At 36.7% G+C, this 18,597-nt stretch overlaps 1 long non-coding RNA gene across 18 annotated transcripts in view; it reads right to left on the bottom strand.

Annotated features, from left to right (window-relative positions):
* The window catches only part of LOC107321661 (uncharacterized), a 102,686-nt gene that overhangs the window by 34,454 nt on the left and 49,635 nt on the right, over nucleotides 1-18,597 (bottom strand). For 16 of the 18 annotated variants that reach the window (XR_004309158.2, XR_014938356.1, XR_014938371.1 and 13 more), the window contains exon 2: nucleotides 6,036-6,113. This is a non-coding gene — a long non-coding RNA (uncharacterized LOC107321661). Of the gene's footprint in view, nucleotides 1-6,035; nucleotides 6,114-8,413; nucleotides 8,587-18,597 lie in introns of those variants that run through there. The other 2 variants (XR_014938335.1, XR_014938333.1) reach the window with 1 other exon arrangement.

The following is an 18,597-nucleotide window of genomic DNA, read 5'->3' as shown; positions in this document are numbered from 1 at the left end:
AAAGGAGACATCACTTTCAGAGTAGTCTATGTACTTGAAGGAATGAAAACACAGGGAGGTACTTATTAAGTAGCATCAACATTTCTTTCTTATAATTCTTCATTACTGCAAAAACAAAATAACAACAACACAAGAAGATATATTTCTATATAGAAACTAATTCTTATTATCAGTAAAAAATTATAGTTTCCAAATTCTGCTTTTGCATTAGGATTATTAATGAACCAACTTTTTCACAGAATAGTGTATCTTCCAAGAAGCTTCACAATTTTAACTTATTTTTTAACCTATCTTATTGTCCGTGAAATAAAACTAAATGAGATAGAGTAATTCATGTAGTAAAAAAAAATGTATAAAAGCAAATAGCAGTAGGAGATTATACTTCTGAACTTAAAAATAATAATAATAATATTACAGAAAAGCTTGTATAGTGTTGCATGTTTGTACAAAGCTGTCTTAAGAAATAAGATTTTATGTTGTTAAGCTTCAGGCAGTGCTTGTTTGCTATTATAAATCAGATTACTTTAGCAATCAACACATACAATCATGAGTTATGCTAAAAATAGAGATGATGCTCATTTGAATATATAAATGAAAGCACTCATCATCAAATTCAGCTCTTCTCTTTCATGTCTCCACTATAGAAGTAGTTTGATCTGAATATCTGAAATACTCCTTTGCCTGTTTTCTTGTGAAGTCATTTATGAATTTTTAAAATGGGAACTAAGACTTAATCCTTAGACAGAACGCACTCAACAGCAAGTAATTAATTAGGTACTAGTTAGCAAACAATTTTCTGCCTCCATTTTCAACTGCTCTCTCATGAAGTATCCTTCTGTATTACTCCTGCATGAAAATCTGAACTCAGTTACGTCTTTGACTGCAATACAGCTTCAGCAGATATATTTGCATATACACATAGAGGTTCTCCTATATCCAGCCTTACAACATCATAATTTTGTGCTGTACAATGAGTCTGTATGCTATCATAGAATAGTTTTCTGAAGACCAAGCAGCAGGACTGTTTGAGGTGCTGAGAATATAAGCAGATGTTAGTTTCATAGAATTGTACTGATAATGGAAATAACAGAGCATAATCTATTTATATATGTAGACTTTTCATGTAATCATTATTTTAATTGTATCAAAATATCAAGTGGCTTTTCTATAAATCTGTGAGAAGAACAGAAATCTTATTTAGCAGTCAGGACATGTCACATCAGTCAAGATATCAGATCCCTCTATGAGAAAATGTATTTTAAACACTCTCCTGGATCAATTTTTTAAGTTAATTTCATTCCACAGTTGCCCTTTCTAAATGACTTTCAAATGACTGCATTGTTTAACTTCAATTTCAATAACTACTGCCTCACTAAATAACACTTCTTCGGTGACACGCATGAACTCTCATTACCCTCATCTGGAATGACTTCCCATGGATTCACTCATTTCACTATCTTAAGAAATGTCCATAAAAAGGGTCTACTTGACTGCTGTTTGGAAACCTGATGTCCAGCATGTGAGGTATAAAGAGAATAGGATTCTGTCCTAACTCCATGCCCTCCTGCCCATTGGAATTGAGTGGTTATGTAGGCAGGGATGTTAATGCATACATTCAACTTGCCCAACAGTTCACATCTGTCAGCTTGGACATGACTTTAGTTCTGGGTGGTACTCTTCAAAGTCTTAGTAAGGTTCAGAGAAGCTGGCATGTTACTACATCATCTTTCTGTTATATAGTTACTAAAAGCATTGAAACAAATCCCATGCAAAACAAAACAAGCTACATTAGAACAATATGCAGTGAGAAGTCCAGTTTTAGGCACCTTGATTCTAAAATGTCTTGGTCTTACACTTTTTATGCCTGTAGGTAACCTGTATCAGTTGATCACAGTATGGGCTGCTTGACAGGCTATGAATATGCCTGCGTTCATAGAACTCCAGTGAGTATCAGTCATTATTGACACCATCTGTTTACTCCAGGGCTAACATTTTCAATCTGTTCTGGTTAAAGGTAAATGTAGAAGTGGCATTCAAATAGCTGTGGTGGAAGAAAGAAATTTTGCTTGCATAGAGAGAATGTTCTTTTTGGCATCTTTTTTCATACATTATGCAAACATCATATAAGGGGTCCAGCAGCCTTAAAAGTAAAATAGCTTCTCAAAGAAGAAATGAAACAGAAGGGTCTATTAATTTTTGGCACAGTGATTGAATGTTTGACTTCCTGTAATCAAAGGTGTTGTTCTTGTTGAAATAAAAATATACATTGAAATGTCCCAATAAACAGACAGTTGTATTTTCTTTTTGAGAAATAAGAAATGAAATTTCATGGGAAATGAAATTTTAATATAAAGTGTGATGTGTATTTCAATAATGTTAATTATTAGCTGACAGATTTTATGAGGAAGAACATACGTGAGTAGCTTATTTAAAGAAGGAAAGTAAAGAGTACAAGGAATCAGTCAACTATGATACATGATTATATTCAATGTAATGTTGCATGTTACTGACTGTTCTATGATAGTTGAGCAATAATTACCCAAAACTGCTTCAAATCATTTACCAACTGCCTATAATTTGTAGCTTGAGATGTATGAGACTTGCAAAGTTAGGGAAAAAAAAAAAAAAAGAAAAACAATAAAACAACACAGACTGAAACTGGAAGAACCATAGACTTTTCAGTGTTCCTTTGTTGCCTTATTTAATGATGAAAAAAATGTACATGAGCATGTACGTGCCAAAACGAGATAGAGTTCTTCATTTCCTTTGCATTCCTGAATTTTAGTTTGTTTTTCACATAATTCCAAATGACAGAAATTTCATTTGTAAGCTGATAAATAGCCAATGAATGCACATGCTTTTATTTCCTGTTTTCTTTATAATGGTGTCACTGAAATGTCTCAGAAAAAAAAGGACTGGAACTTGCAGAGTGCTGGATGATAAACGTACGCTGTTCAGTTGGGTCAGAAGGATGATCTGTCTTTTAAATTGCAGCATAGAATAAAGGCATGCAGGATTGAATAAGCATTGAAAGCATTTGGGGCATGGTAGCACACAGCTCTATACAAGATAATTTTCTTGACAACAAAGTACATATGATTTTGGATACCAGAGTTCAGCTCCCAGCTTGATCAGTCGCTTAATCAATCGGCTGTGCACACCACGATGACTTGATTACACTCTGGCCAGCAGGTTTCAGAGAGTTACTAAGTGTTCAGTGCTCAGTAAGCATTCCAGAAAACAGTGTTCAGAGAGAATTATTTGTTGAGTAAGCTTATCATTAACATTCATGTTTCAATCATTTTATTTTTTTTTTAACTACCTTAAATCAGTTTTTGTTTGTTTGTTTGTTTTTCCTGCCTGTATTTTCTTAACTGGCTATGCTATTAATTAAATAACTTATCAGAAATCCATCCATTGTCCCCCCTTTTTTCCCATTCACTTCCTCTTTATTTAGCAGGTATTTTTTTAAAAGCATATTGTACTCTCTGCTACAACAGGTGTGGTGTTGTCAGTGTTACATGTTTGGCATTCCTAAGTGTATTTCTGTCTCCTTTCCAACTTCTTACTGGTCAAAAGTCATTCAAAATAAAAGTAAGTACTTTTTAAAATTGCTCTTTCATTGCTACTTCCTGTATAATTAGCATAGCATGATATTTTTTTCTCACATAACCTTAGATTATAGTTCCAAATTTTACTTGACTATTAGTTATTTATATTAAAATTATTTACTATGCTGATCCTGCTCTCTGGCTTTGTAGTCCTCTTGGTGTAAACAAAGTCTCCATTCTACCTACTCAAATGAAAAGCCAAAGCTTCTGTTCTTCAACAGAGATAGTAGCCCAATGTATAGCAAAATTAATGTTTTATATATTCTTTCACTGCTTAAGAAAACATGAAGAATTATTTAAAAGAATTGGATTGAAATACATGAATTTACTTTCTCTTTAGAACACACTGAAGGCATCAGACCCCCAACTATCACTGCAAATATAATCTGTGAAGTGTGAAGGCAATAGTGTTCATAAACATAATGTTGTTATTTTCATTCTTTTTCCTGATGTGTCAGATAATTAATGGCATGCCATTCACAATAATTTTCTGAAACAGAATAAATTAACCTACTTAGCTTGGATCAGAAATAGTTCCCAAAAATAGGACACCAAAATCAGCGTCCAGTTCGTACTGGCTTCATTTTTCTTTCTCAAAAATTTATAAGAATAAATAGATAAAATTCACTTTTTGGATGTCATCAAAATCAAAATCAATTTATCGTTATTAAATATTGAAATGTCTAGGACTTAACAAAAGTAAAACAGAAATGAAGAATCTGTAGTTCCGTTTGAAATACTTCCATATACTTTCAAAAGTAAAATAATTGTAGGGACTATCAGAGCTCAGAATCATAATGTTAACTTAAAACAAAAAAATAAATGGAGTTCGAAATTCATGTAGTAAACTGTACTGGAATGTACAATTATGCCATGTGTGGCCAGAAGTATGTGAAATAAAAGATAATATAAATGGAAAAAATGTGGAAATAAACAAATTATTTATTTATTTATTTATTCAGGTACAAGAATAAAATTATTGATCTTTCTTTCTGCAAATTATCTTGAAAAAAATAGAATCACAGAATCATAAAATCGTCAAGGTCACAAAGAGACTTCCAAGATGATTCAGTTCAACCATCCACCTACCACCAATACTTTCCCCACTAAACCATGTCCCTCAGTATCATAATAGTAATTACAATTTAATAGTAATCCTAACAGTAATCACAAGAAGTATAAGGAAATTTAGAGTCACCAAAAACAATGTTATGGATGAAGTGGTAAAATGACTCCTTCCCCACTTTGTACCCTCTACAAGTTATTTTATTTTGTTGAGACATTTATGTTTTCTTGAGCTAGCCAATAGTTTTATGTGGTGCAAAGCGAAATGATACTTTTTCACTTTGTAGAAGAAATATCTATCCATCTTTATCTGTTCTTCTTACGTCACTATGATCATTTCACCTCTTCTATCTTTATTTCCTTCTACCTTTTGGCTCCAGAATTGTGTTTGCTATCCTCAAAAGCTTTTCAGCCATTACAAATCGAACTGGTAGAGAAGAGAACAGTATAGGAAAGCTGAGTGATGACAGCTGTGCGCAGGGAGTACTTTAATCTTGTCATGTAGAATATATGATATTATTGCCACTTACAATCTCAAGGAGTAGTTCTTGTTGGAACTCAATATACTTTACTGTAATTGTACACTCCTGAAATAACCTGAGGAATTTCCCTCTCCCTTTCTTCTGCTTATCAGACAGATGAAAATTAGCCAATATTAGCACAACTTTCTCATTCAACTATTTAGAATCACAGAATAATAGAACATTTCAAGTTGGAAGGAACTCATATAGGAATCATCAACTACAACTCTTGGCTGTACATAGAAATACTCAAATATCTAACTAGATGTTTGAGAACAGCAACCAAACATTCCTCCAACTCCGGCAGCTTAAGGCTGTGCCAACTGACCAGGGCAGGCTGTTCCAGGGCCTCACCACCGTCTGGTGAAAAATCTTAACTCCCAACCTGATCTCTCCAATGCAACTCCATGCATTAAACTAACCAGCACATCTTCAAAAACAGATATTAGAGAGTGCTCACAGGACCCATTATATCTGCTATGATGGCAATCAGGAGCAGGGAAACTTGGCTAAGCTACTCATCAAAATAGAGCTTACAGTGCTTCATTAGCAAACACATCTGTGGTTGTGGGAGGACATGTGTCCATGGCTTCAGCTAAACAGAATTAAGCAAGAAGCTTGCACTGATTCTTTAAACTGTTCAGCAGCACAATCTAGGACGCCTCTGTTTTGCAGGACAGCCTGTTAGAAGCAGATGTAAGAGTCTGAAGCTTTGGTTCACTTTATATTTCTCTACTGTCTCTTATTACAGGTGTCTAGCCCCTACTTGACATACTGCTAAATTTAAATATGTGTATCAGATATGAATAACCAATGTAGAATAGGATATGCCACTTACCTAATTAAGGGTAGGAACAGATTGCCTTAAAAAAACAACACACATCTTACAGAGGCTGAGAGTTGTCAAATGCAGCACCTGCAGTAAATGGAAAGAGATGTCATTTTTTCTGTTGATATAGGTCTCAGTTTATCTCTTCTTCTTACAGTTTTATTACTGTTCTTTCTCCACGTTAAGGTATTTAATGTCACTGAGACAAAATCTGGCATCTTTCTCCAAACAACTGCTCAAATTGGATGTCATTCTAAGCTTCCAAACACTGTAAAAGATATTAGATGGTCTGTAATATCCAGATCTCTTTGGCACAAAGCCCAAAGATTTGCAACTGGGATATCTCTGTGCAAACTCACCCATCTTGGAAAACTGTTTATTTGTGTAACAGTACATTTTGTAGAATAGATGCATACCTTATTTAATTGAACAAAGCTGTAAGTACATTCAGCCAGGCTGGTTTCCCTACAGATGCCTGTACTGTGTACAGTATTTTACTCTGTGGACATGCAAATATTTTTCACAGCTGCTCAAACATTGCTTCGAAGCATCAAAATGATCTGTGCAATTAGGTTATAAGGAAAGAAAGCTTGCATTCATTAAAGATCCGTATCCTCAGATATCTTGAATTCTCATGGCAAGTCAAATGTGATACAAACACAAGGATGAAAATTCAGATTTCTAAATGAAAACTTTTTAAAAATTGGAAGTGTTTTAAAATTATTATCCTGATTCGCAAATGAAAAGCAAGAGACACAAATCTGATAATCTTAAGAAAGCTCAATTTCTTATTTTTCATAGTACTTTCTGCACCATGCTAGAAGGTCTAAGTGAAGTGAATGCACCTTACAGAAACCTTTGTAACACAACAGTCTGAAGTTTCTTGAATTGAGGAATCCTAGATATTTTTAAGAGTCCCAGAAACACATTACTCCACAATACCCCTTGAGATAACTTCATCAGTAGACTGAGCACAGGCTGATCAAGAGTTCCTTACAAAATGTGCAGCAGGCAGGACTAGAAGCCAGCACTCAACCTAAATTCATGGTACACTCTACCTTTTTATCTTTTCCTTTCCATAGAAGTAGCACAAAGCAGTTTTTCTGTCACTACTTGTAGAGAACAAAACTATGGCATATGCAATGAAACAAGTAGTCTAAAACATGAAAGACATCTCAAAATCTGTATCACTCCATCCTTATCTCAAATAAGAAGCAAGGTAGTGAACAAAGATGGGCATCATGACTACGATTTGCCATCTCTCTCTCCCAGTGCAAAACCCTGTTGATTAAGCAGTCTCAGATTCAAAAACTTTGTGCTCTCATTGTTTGGGATTATTTTGTTCTTCACACACACAGGAGTAAAAAAATGAAATGGGAGAAAAGGAGCTTTTACTGATGGCAGTCATCCAGTTGCAATATGAAACTGACAGCTTCTGCTTTTGTGCCTGCCTTCATGGCCCAGGTGGAAAGCAGTGCTGTCTTCAGCACTTGGCCTAAGCTGAAACTCAGTGAAATGAAGAGCTGGCACTGAGTAGGAATTCAGCAGTTAATAAAGACCTCACTACAATGACATACGATCATTAAGTTCCCTTCAGTTTTCCACTGGAATTCAAAACAGGAACTAAGCAGAGACATTGCACATTAGATAACTGTACTACAATTGCCATACAAATAAACTTGCTCAGCCACTAAATGTTAATTTGTAAGTACTAGAAATCTTATATAGTAGTTTAATCTGTGTTAAAATCACAGTTGTTTACGCACTTGCCTCATTTTCCTCCCCAGAAACTGGTGGTCAGCATTTGGTGTCCTATCTATGATGTTCACTATCCTAACAGTAATTTTCCTCCAAGGAGTGATACCAGAACCTGATGATACTGGACAGCATAACTGCGAAGGTTTATGATCTTCAGTATGGTCTTGCTGTGCAAGAGATACTTTGCCACTTTTTAAGTTTTAGCAGCTTCTCTCCACCCCTATTTATTTAAATTCAAAAGTGACTATTTTGCATAGCTGTTGAATTTCTTCTCTGCTCATACAGCATGCAGTGTAGGCTACAGTGTGATACAGACACGAGCCTATTGATTTAACTTTTTGCACAATAACTATCACATCATAACAGTTCAGCTGAAACTAATGGAACTAATTAAGCAACAGGGACCTCCAAGCCAGAGAATCAGAGATTTGCGGTTGTAAAGGATCTATCGGTCCATCTGTTTTATCTTCCTGACAGAGCCAGACTTTTCCATGCAATATATCTTTTGTTCACTGTGCTCCAAATTGCACTAAAAGACTGGGGCTTTCACATCTTCCCCCAGGAGACTGCTCCACAGCATAATAAATCCCATTGTCACGGATCTTTTCCTGCATTCAGCAATATCATACCTCTTTAAATGTGTGCCATTTTTCTATTTACAGCTTCTTGCTCAGTCTGGAAGAAGCCCTCCTCTCCACCTCTGAGCTTTAAATATCAGCAGGCAGCCTTGTCCTGTCACACTTTTGTCACCGAGTCAGGCTGCACTTTTTTCCTTAGGCCTCCATAATATGCACTTTTCAGTCTGAAATGAGACAGATTTGTATGTAAGAGGTAATAGCCCAGCTACTACAGTCGTGCTGTGAAGGGCATTGAACAGAGCCCACAGAATTTCTATGGGGAGGATACATGTCTGCCTCTGCCTCTTACCACCAGTCTCTTAAGCATCACTACACGGAGCACTGCATTTAGTGCATAGCACATACTGACTGCAACCTCACTGTTTAAAAAGTTAAGAACTAAAGAATCATGAGCCTTTGCTTCTTCTAACAGAAAAGGTAGAATGTGCTGGGCACTAGGCATAAAGAAGCCCCTGGAAGGGAGAAGGGGCAGCTCACTGTTTCTGATAAGATGGGAATGAGGAACAAGTGGGAGGCCTCCAGTTATAACATTGCTGCCTGAATGCAGTTTCTGAATTTCTTTCAGTTTTAAAATCACAGCAGAGAGGCTTGGCCCTGACTTCCAGTTCAAGGATAAAAGTTGTGTTCATCTCCGATTATTATACAGCAGAATGAGCATAGTCGTGATGATGATGTGAAATAAGGCAAGTGACAACAGGTAGCTGGAAGTTACTGCCTTCTGGAATTTAATAACAGCAATATAAAGGACACTGCAGATTTAAGTCACTCTCTTAACCATAATATATTGCCTTTATAAACTACAGTATATTTCTGAGAAAGAAGGTCTGGTTTATGAGGAAGAATGGCATAAGATACATTAACCATCAACGTTATCCTCATTCATTTCTGATCTCAGTATTTTTGTAATATGTAATTCAGACATTAATTACTGACAAAGATATTTGGAATTACTGTGTCAGAAAACACTTTCTGCTTCCCTGTGAGATATAGCCAAAATGTTTTATAGTTTCCAAAACCTGCTTACAAAAACCGAATCACTCTGGTTATCAGGGTTGAAAAAGGCCATTCCCTGAGGGGGATTTATTGTCCTGTTGGTGCCTTCTATTATAATTCATTAACTTCAGCACTGACAAAGGTGAAGTATCTGTTCTGATGATTGATAGGAGATCCCAAAACACATATTTGACTCTCAGCAATTTATTGTTTTCCCCTGTGTTTTACTATATTTACCATCCTTTACAAAATGCGGGTTCATTTCAAGTATGCTGCCCAGCCTGCTTTAGCTTTGGCAATTAATTGTTCCATTTGAATTGCTCTAAATCGTTCTTTCAGTGGTTTTTAAATTCACATTATAAATAAAATAAATAAATTTAAAGAAAGCGTCCCATATTTTATACATTTGAAATCAGTACTAACAAAGTAACGAGAAAGTGCAAGATAAAACGTGATAGGAGAAGGAGCACCATTTTTTAATAGATAACGGGACTGTGATTCTTCCTGTTTCATCCAAAATATTGGGTTTTTTCTTTGCTAATAGGTGAAGGAGAAGCAGGAATTTGTGCCCAATGCATTTCCCGTTGCTACCTAAGCTTTCCACAAATCCTTTAACAACCATCAACTGCTCTGTTGTTACCCTGCCCTTCTAAGCTTAGCTAGCTATAGCAACCTCCTGCTTTAAAGCCCCCTGGTAAAAGCAGTATCTTCCTTGTGAAGTCCTTCCTAAGGCTGAACAGCAATTAGCCCAGGGACTATGCCCCAACACCCTGCTACCTCAAGACATGTCTGCTCCTGCTTTGATTTCACTTCACAGACATACACATCAGGACCGGTAAAGAATCATTTGATCCAATGCTTAAGACTTAAAATGAAAAAGAAATATAATGAAAATCTTTCCTGTTTCAAGATAATTGTCCAAAATATGTAGGACTCACTCCAGGAATGATGCGATCATTTCCCAAGTAGTCTATCCTAAGTCTCCTGAAGTTACTGTTTCCTACATGTTTATGAAGATCTCTGCTGACATTATTTAATTAAAAAATAAAAATAAATAAATAAATAAATAAATAAAAAAGTTCCAGACCGATGACTTGAGAATATTTTGGAAGTAAACTTGTGTGAATGCAAATAAAGGGGTCAACACATTTGGCTAGGAACAATAATAATAATAAAATACCATTACATTGCAAAAAATAAGCTGCAATATGTGCAGGGCATAGGATGAAGGAAAATTAGCCACGATCTTGGGATATTTAAGATTGAGGATATTTAATTATTCAATTAATTTTCAGCTTACTCCTGTTCTTGTGTCCAGCAGGTCTCAGAGATGATGAGGTTAACAGGCTGAAAAGAGTGTCACTGGATAAAATTTGCTGAATTCATGCAAGTGAATTTTTCTAGCATGTCTGTGACTATTTTTCACTTCACCTCAGTTACAAAAGTAGCTGCAATATTAAGCTGCAGAAGAGCTCACAAGGGTCCTGCACTTCTGAACAGCAAAAGATGTGTGGTCAGTCATGGTAAAGAAAGTTAGTTTCTTCCTTCTTTGCTGGTTTCTCTCCTCTTTTCCCTCTTCCCTTCTCTCCTTTCCTTAATCTTTACTTCCCCCACCTGTTTTGTTTGTTTGTTTGTTTGTTTGTTTCATTTTAATCTATTTTCTTCATTTTTATTTACAACTGTTTATATGGGTTGAAAGTGATAGGACAAGGGGGAATGGTTTTAATCTGAGACAGGGGAGGTTTTTAGGTTAGATATTAGAAGGAAGTTTTTCACACAGAGGATGGTGACACACTGGAACATGTTGCCCAAGGAGGCTGTGGATGCCCCATCCCTGGAGGCATTCAAGGCCAGGCTGGATGTGGCTCTGGGCAGCCTGGTCCGGTGGCTGGCAGCCCTGCATATAGCAGGGGGGTTGAAACTAGATGACATTTGTGGTCCTTTTCAACCCAGGCCATGCTGTGATTCTGTGATACGATTCTATGATTCTTCTTTGGGGATGTCTTCCTGGAATACTACTTTTTTTTTTTTTTTTTTTCTCACTGTAGTGACTCAAGTAAGAAAAGAACGTAGCCTGCAGATTAGATAGCACACTTTTATCAAGAAGTTTTTCTAGAAAGAATGGAAGATTTAAAGTGGAATTGCTCAGTTTAGCACAGATTAGGGCCTGCCGGTACTTCACATGTATATAGATGAATTATTAACCTTTGGGGAGACCTAGCAGTGTGCTCATACTAACTACTTCTTGGAGTAGTTTTTTCCTAGTACACATTGCCCACTGGGGAGCCATTACAATGATAATAATGAAGAGCTCACTAATTTCTACGACTTCTTGCTTTATTCTCACAACCTCTCCAGAATACATACAGCACAAACCATCCTTAGTAACCATAGTAATGATTCACTACAGAGGCTATGACTCTGTTGCACTGCAAAATGTGACCACTTTGTTATACAGTGTTAATCCTTTATTATTATTGCTCTGCTAATGTTCATTTAAATTTAAAATGAAAGCTTCAGCACCTTTCAGATGGCATTTGTGTGCTTTAAACTTCACATAGAATGAATTTAAACACAAATCTAGGTTATTATGGGCTCTTCATGTTTGTTTTAATAAATAAATTTCTTTGTGTGGGAAAGAGGGTTTTCCAGATTTTTCAAAAGTGAATGCTGGAAATAATGGTGTTTCTAGGGGACAGTGCATAGGTACATGAATAACAAAGTTATGCAGTCTGCAGTGTGGGACCTATTTCCAAAAACAACTTTGTTAAAGAAACATTTAGTTTTAATGCAGAAATACTTATTTAGTATTTCAACTGTTGTTTGTTTTTTTTTTTTCCCCACCTTCATTTAAATAAAACAATTTCATTCACTTAAACTATGAGCATTATGTCAAAAATTATATAACTTTTGTTACCTTGTTTATTCTTCATTCTATTCTGTTCTATTCTGTTCTCTGATGTAAAGTAATTCAGGAGTTATCTACTGACCTTTATAGATTTTTGAAGCAATGAAGTCCTAGAAACAGAGGGGTTTAACGAACCAACTTTTTTACAGCCATAGCCTCTTTGCACACAGACTTGTTCTAACAGTAGCTTTTTTGTTTGTCTGTCAGTTCAAGTGTTTCAGTTCAGTGTTAATATAAAACAGAGAAATGTCTGAGGAACTGAGAAAGTGAGAGGATTCTTTTACTCTGATGTGATATGACTGTAAATGAGTGGGAACTAGCAGTCCCATCATTCAGGATTATTTGAAGCCCAGAAAGATAACTCACTAACTGAAAGTGAAACTTCCCTTAGAGTAAGGGAGTTCCCTTTAAGGAAGCAAATTCCTCTCTTCCTTTCTCTCCCCAGATATGATGCCCAGAGAAAGGTCAGACACTAATTACTCCAGTTAAATACACACCAACTTTTCTAGATTTACAGTCACCTTCTTAGCAAAATATTTTTTTCTATGTATTTGCTGTTCTTCTGCACTCTTTCATTTTGTTTCAAGTCAGTTTAAGCTTAAGATTTGCATCAAGAGCATTTCCATTTCTGACAGCAATGTAAGTGAAACCAAATTGCAGCTTGCTTGTCATTCAGGAATAAAATATATAGATCTACATAATAGGCTTGTGTTCCTGAGACAGTATTTTCAAGGAAGGAAAGTGAAGGCAGCACAAATCCTCCAAGGTGACTCTATCTCCATGTGGATGGCAAGCTGTTATTTCCCCCATGGCAGGGCGAGTGGACCTGCAGTGGGAGGCAGGCCTGGTGCTGAGGGGGTTTTCTGGCAGGGACTTAGCAGCCATTCAGCTTAGAAAGCTGCTGGGAGATAGATTATTAAAGCACAGTGCAGTCATAGAGTGCAGCACTATGAGCTCTGATACCCTGTCCACTGTGTCCTTTTAAGAAGAAATGTATCTCAAGGGAAAAAAGGGAATGTGACGGTATCTCGCCTGGCAGGTAACGGTATACAGATGAAGACACTTTTATAAGGCATGTACAGGAGGATAAAGAAGAGATTTTACTGGGGACTAAACACAGAGCTGTCAATCCCCGTTAGCCAGCATATCAGGATGTGCTTACACCTACGCTAGGGAAAGCTTCAGCCAGTGATTGAATCTAAAAATCCTTGAATGATTTAAGCTACCAAGGCTGGTTTGATCACCTCCCACCCTCATCCCCCTGCTCCCTAAGCAGTGAGAGCTGTCTGTGAGCAGACAACCATGTTATGCACCTTGGCAACATTGCATCGCTTCCAGGATCTCCTCCTCCCCTGCACCCAGCATGTGTCACCACAGATGCTCAGCTCTTGCTGTGCAGAGAGCATTGGCGCTCTTGTTCCACACTGGGAAACTTGTATGCCCCCCCAGCTAACAAGTGTCAGTGAGAGTCTGATTTTGGAGACAGAGCTGCCCTATCATGACCTACAGAGAAACAACCATAGCAGTAAATCGAGAAGGAAAAGCCCCATTCAGTAGATTTGGGGAAATAACTATTCATTCCTTAGAACTTGTCCTTCCAGCACCTGAAGGGAACTTATAAGCAGAAAAGGGAGTGACTTTTTACACCTTCTAATAGTGACAGGACAAGAGGGTATGGCTATAAACTAAAATAATGGAGATTTAGATTAGAAGTTAGGAGTACATTCTTTACTCAGAAGGTGATGTGGCCCTGATGTGGCCACAGGCTGCCCACAGAAGCTGTGAGTGCCCCATCTCTGGAGGCATTTGAGGCTCGGTTGGATGGACCCTGGGCAGCCTGAGCTGGTGGTGGACAGCCCTGCCCACTGCAGGGAATTGGAGCTGGTTGAGTTTTAAGGTCCCTTTCAACCTACACCATTCTATGACTATGATTCTATAAACTCCACTGTGGGATAAATTCCAGCCTCACATTAGTAAAGGTGTTATTAATCATTTAGAATATACTAAAAACTCAAATGTAATATGAGAATACTCAAATACTAAGAAAATTTAGAGGAGAATCCCTGCAGAGCAGTAAGGAGCTTGGCTAATTTGCCCTTGCAAGTTCCTTCTTTTTGCCAGAAGTTTCTTTCACGCTACTGTATGCGGAAGATATGCTTCATATAACACCAAAGCAATCTGAGGCCTTTACCCAATCAAGGCATCAGAAAACAAAGGAACCTCAAAACCTTCAGAAACTTTGGATAATAATTTCTGTCTTATCCGGCCTGTAGTTCTGGTCAGGGGAAGCTTAACTCTTTCCAGTTTTTCTTTACTCTTAGCTCTGAATCCTAGACTTAATCCCTGAAATTCTGGGACAAGATTTACAGAAACGGTGTCTAACAAGGACAGTTCATCATTGGCTCATCAACCTCAGCTGTAACACTATTGAAATCTACCTAGTACTAATGGATTTTTGAGACAATCAATAGCTTGCATACATGTGTTTCAGGTTTCAAGAGTAGGGCATTTGAGAAAGAAGGACTGAAAAAAATGATCTGGCATGAGTCAGCAGACAAGGAGACTTTCAAAATGTTAAGAAGTAATAATAATACAATTACAGCACATATTTAACAATTGACAAGTTATCATTTCTCAAACTGAAGTAAATATTCCTCAGAAATTTTCACCGCGGGATAAACTGTCTTTTAGAAGATTACACAACTGATATTGTAGCATGCAATTGCAATTCAATACTGCATCCTGGAGAATAAAGACTTCCATTTACAGGAGAAATAGCTAGCTTCTCCAACACATAACTGTTTTAAAAGCCTGCGAAGTGCACTAGCCTTCAGGCACTTTCTATCAGGCTTCCTCCTGTAGTGCAAGGAAATCACTACCTGATCTGAAGCATAAACTGAGCAAAGAAACACACAGAAAATCTCATGAAGCTAGGAGAATAAATTAAGATATTGCTAGCTTCTAGCTGCTCCATTCAAAGTAAGCTTAGCCTTGGCAGCCCTTTATCTGTAATTCTGAGGAAAACAGAACTGAGAAAGAGCTCCACTACTGCACCAGATGATCACCTCTATTGATGAGCTGGTGCTGTGTTCCTCAGCTGAGATTTGAACAGGGAGCAGCTCAAGACTTCAAGAGGAAAAATACGTATACAAAAACACATAAAACTATTGGGTAGAAGAAACAGAGCCTCAGAAGATGTTAATTCAACATGACGGGATCTGCTCATTCTAAGAAACAAAGGAGACTGACCTTTCATCACCTGATCGATGGCTGCCTGGTTGGTAATGCCCCATCAGGCATTTAATAAACAGCAATGAGCATCTTAATGTTTAGCCTCGCATTTCATTAGTCAGAGCTACTGTGTGCATTCATAAACTATATATATATATACTTGTGGCCCATAGAGGAAAGTTAGTTGCCTACACACATGTATGCACACACTGTCTATGAGCATCACACTGTGAAAACATCACTTTGGACAGAAAAGATAAGAATGCACACACATATGTACAAATACTGTATCAGGGACATAATGCACTGCATGGAGCCAGAGGAGCCAAGAGATCTGCAGTTATTTTGACATGATTGATCTAGCCACAAGGAAATAGTCCTTGGACCTGTTTTATTTGTCAGTGCAGTGAAGTTATACTGACCATCTGCTGCTTGCCTGGAAGTATATAGGAAACCAGCTAATAATTTAAATTCCATTCTTAAAGTAAGGTTGAATGAGCACTGAGAATGAATTTTCTCAGGTCTACTGAAGGTTTGATTGAGTTTGTGGCCACAGGAAAGAGTAAAAGAAGTTCTGATGAGTTGTGTAAGTATATTTTCAAATACAAAATCTAAAGTTTCACAACAAAAGAAAAAAAAAATTGCCTTGCAGGCATTAAAAGATAAGATTAACTTCAAGGCCCTCTTAAAATCCCTATCTCAGTCAATATCTCTGCCTTCACCAACACTCCATTTTTAACTTTGTTAATTAAGAATGCAGGTTACATAAGGACATCTTATTTTTTTCCGAGAATCATTACCTCTGAAAGTGTAGAGTTCACCTGAAATCAGTTACAAAGTTACTATAAATTACTATTCTGATTACTTACACTTTGAAAAACCCTCATACACTCCAATAAATGTTAAAAGAAAAATGAGCTTTAAACCAGCTAAGTCCCTGGTCCATGTTTATGTAATTCTATAATCTGAAAAAAAAACAACCTTATGTGTTTTTGTGGTTCTATTTGTTGTGTGCACAAACAAAAATGCATTTGTGAAGAGCTTCAGGCACTTCTGAGACTCACCACAAAATAGTACAAAGAACATTAATGTAAGAGATTAACGTGAAATAATTCTTGACTAGAAGTAGGCTCTGGTAACATACATTATGATAATACAAGACCTGCGGATGTGATTGCATTTGTGGTAGAGGTTTAGGAAGAAGATCACAGAGGAGAGTAATTCTCATAAACATAATTAATTAATATTTGATTAATAATTATGTGTCCATGCTGCTCCAATATTGAATGCTGGTTTAATAGTATGCAGTCAGCAAAGGCTTGTCTTCCAAAAGCCTGTTTGTGAATATGACTGAACAGCTGCCCTGGTAAGAGCATCTGCACAATCTACCAAAAAGAAAAAGTGGAGCTTATCACATGGAACACTAAAAGAATATAAAAAGCTTCATATCAAGGACTCTAAAGTTCAGCATGACAAAATGAAGTTTCGAATGTCTGTGGCAGAGTTACCTTTTACTGTGATAATCTTATTTGACCTTCCATGTTTGTCATTACAAACAGTCTGATTTTCAAGCACCAAGTGGTCATGAACTGCCAATCTAAGGCCAGATGGTGTAAACAACTACTTCAAACTATTTCAGGAATCTGAAGATCCAGCCTTTTTGTTTTGCAAACATTTATTTCAATGAATAAACATGTTTATTCAAGTATATTAAAATTTTCTTCAATCAGACTGTAAACAGAGGTAGAAACCAATACAATTCTGCTCTGTGTTTTTTAGTCCGGGAAAGGTGCAGTTATTAGTAAAGATAATATTAGACTTTAAAAACAGAAATTCAATTACCATTATATACCTAAATACCTTCCTGATTTCTATGCATCATTTTTATTTCTGCTGTTTTTTGAAAGGCTCCTTAGGGGAAAAAAAAAGGCAACCAATGAAAACAAACCGAACAGCCAACCTCCAAAATTTACAAACCTAGACAACACAGAAGGAAAATTGCAGCCTTTCAGTATGCATATGTATTAGCAGGTAGAAAAGAAAATGAGTGTATTTTTCATATAGAATCTATAAATCATGGGACATGACAAAATAGTACTAATTGGATTAATTAACCGTAAATTATGGGCAGATAATTTTTTAGAACTGTGCTTCATTTATAACCTTACGGCAAGTAGTAGGCAAGTAGGTGGCAGAGAATGTTGAGTGAAGAATTCTGGAAGACAATTAAGGATGCAGAAGGTAGTACACACATACATACATACACACTATGGACCTAATGTGTCTTTCATGTTCTTTCAATCCCTCTGAAGTTAGATCCATGACATTTACAGATATGAACAAAACAGAATTGATTTTATTTTTTCATGGGCATGCTTTCTATGCAGTTACCAAGGCAATATCTTTCTCTGACACATAAAAAAAGATAAAAAATCCCCTTTATATAGATCAAGAAAGCGGCATCAGAATCAACCAAACCTCTAACTAAACAAACAAACCCCTCAAACTGCTATTGACCATTTCCTTAGTAAATCAAGATGATTCCACCTCTACCTTCCTTCAGCTTTCTTTATCACATAAGTCAAAAAAGAGATGGACCTGAATTAAAAATCTAGAACATCAGATTGAGGTTCAAGAAGTAATACAGTGCTGTAAAACAATCAGTTTTTCAAAATGCTGGCATGCATTTTATTGAGCGAAGTCTATTGGCTTATATGATGGCAGTCTGTAAGCCTCCAGGAAAGGCATTTAGATCAACAAACTTGGCTGGGACAAAAACAACGAGCCCAGTGCCACTGACACGTGAGTATTTTCATTCCAGAATAACAGTGTTTTGACTTTTCTGGCTTGAGGAACAAATAGAGGAACTTTATTTTTGACACAATTCTTATTGACTTGAATCATAGAAACGTGGATTCACAAGGTTGGAAATTACCTGCAAGATCATACAAGACATACAAAGATTTTTGCTGTTCTGTGCTTTTGAAAGAAACAACATTTCTTGTCTTCTATGTCTTGGTAAGATCAAGATCATCCCTTTCAA

This window comes from Coturnix japonica, chromosome 1, assembly GCF_054131305.1.
Source record: "Coturnix japonica strain WE chromosome 1, WE-NBRP24, whole genome shotgun sequence".
Taxonomy (NCBI): domain Eukaryota; kingdom Metazoa; phylum Chordata; class Aves; order Galliformes; family Phasianidae; genus Coturnix; species Coturnix japonica.
Note: the sequence above shows the minus strand (reverse complement) of the source record. Positions and strands in the feature narration are given on the sequence as shown.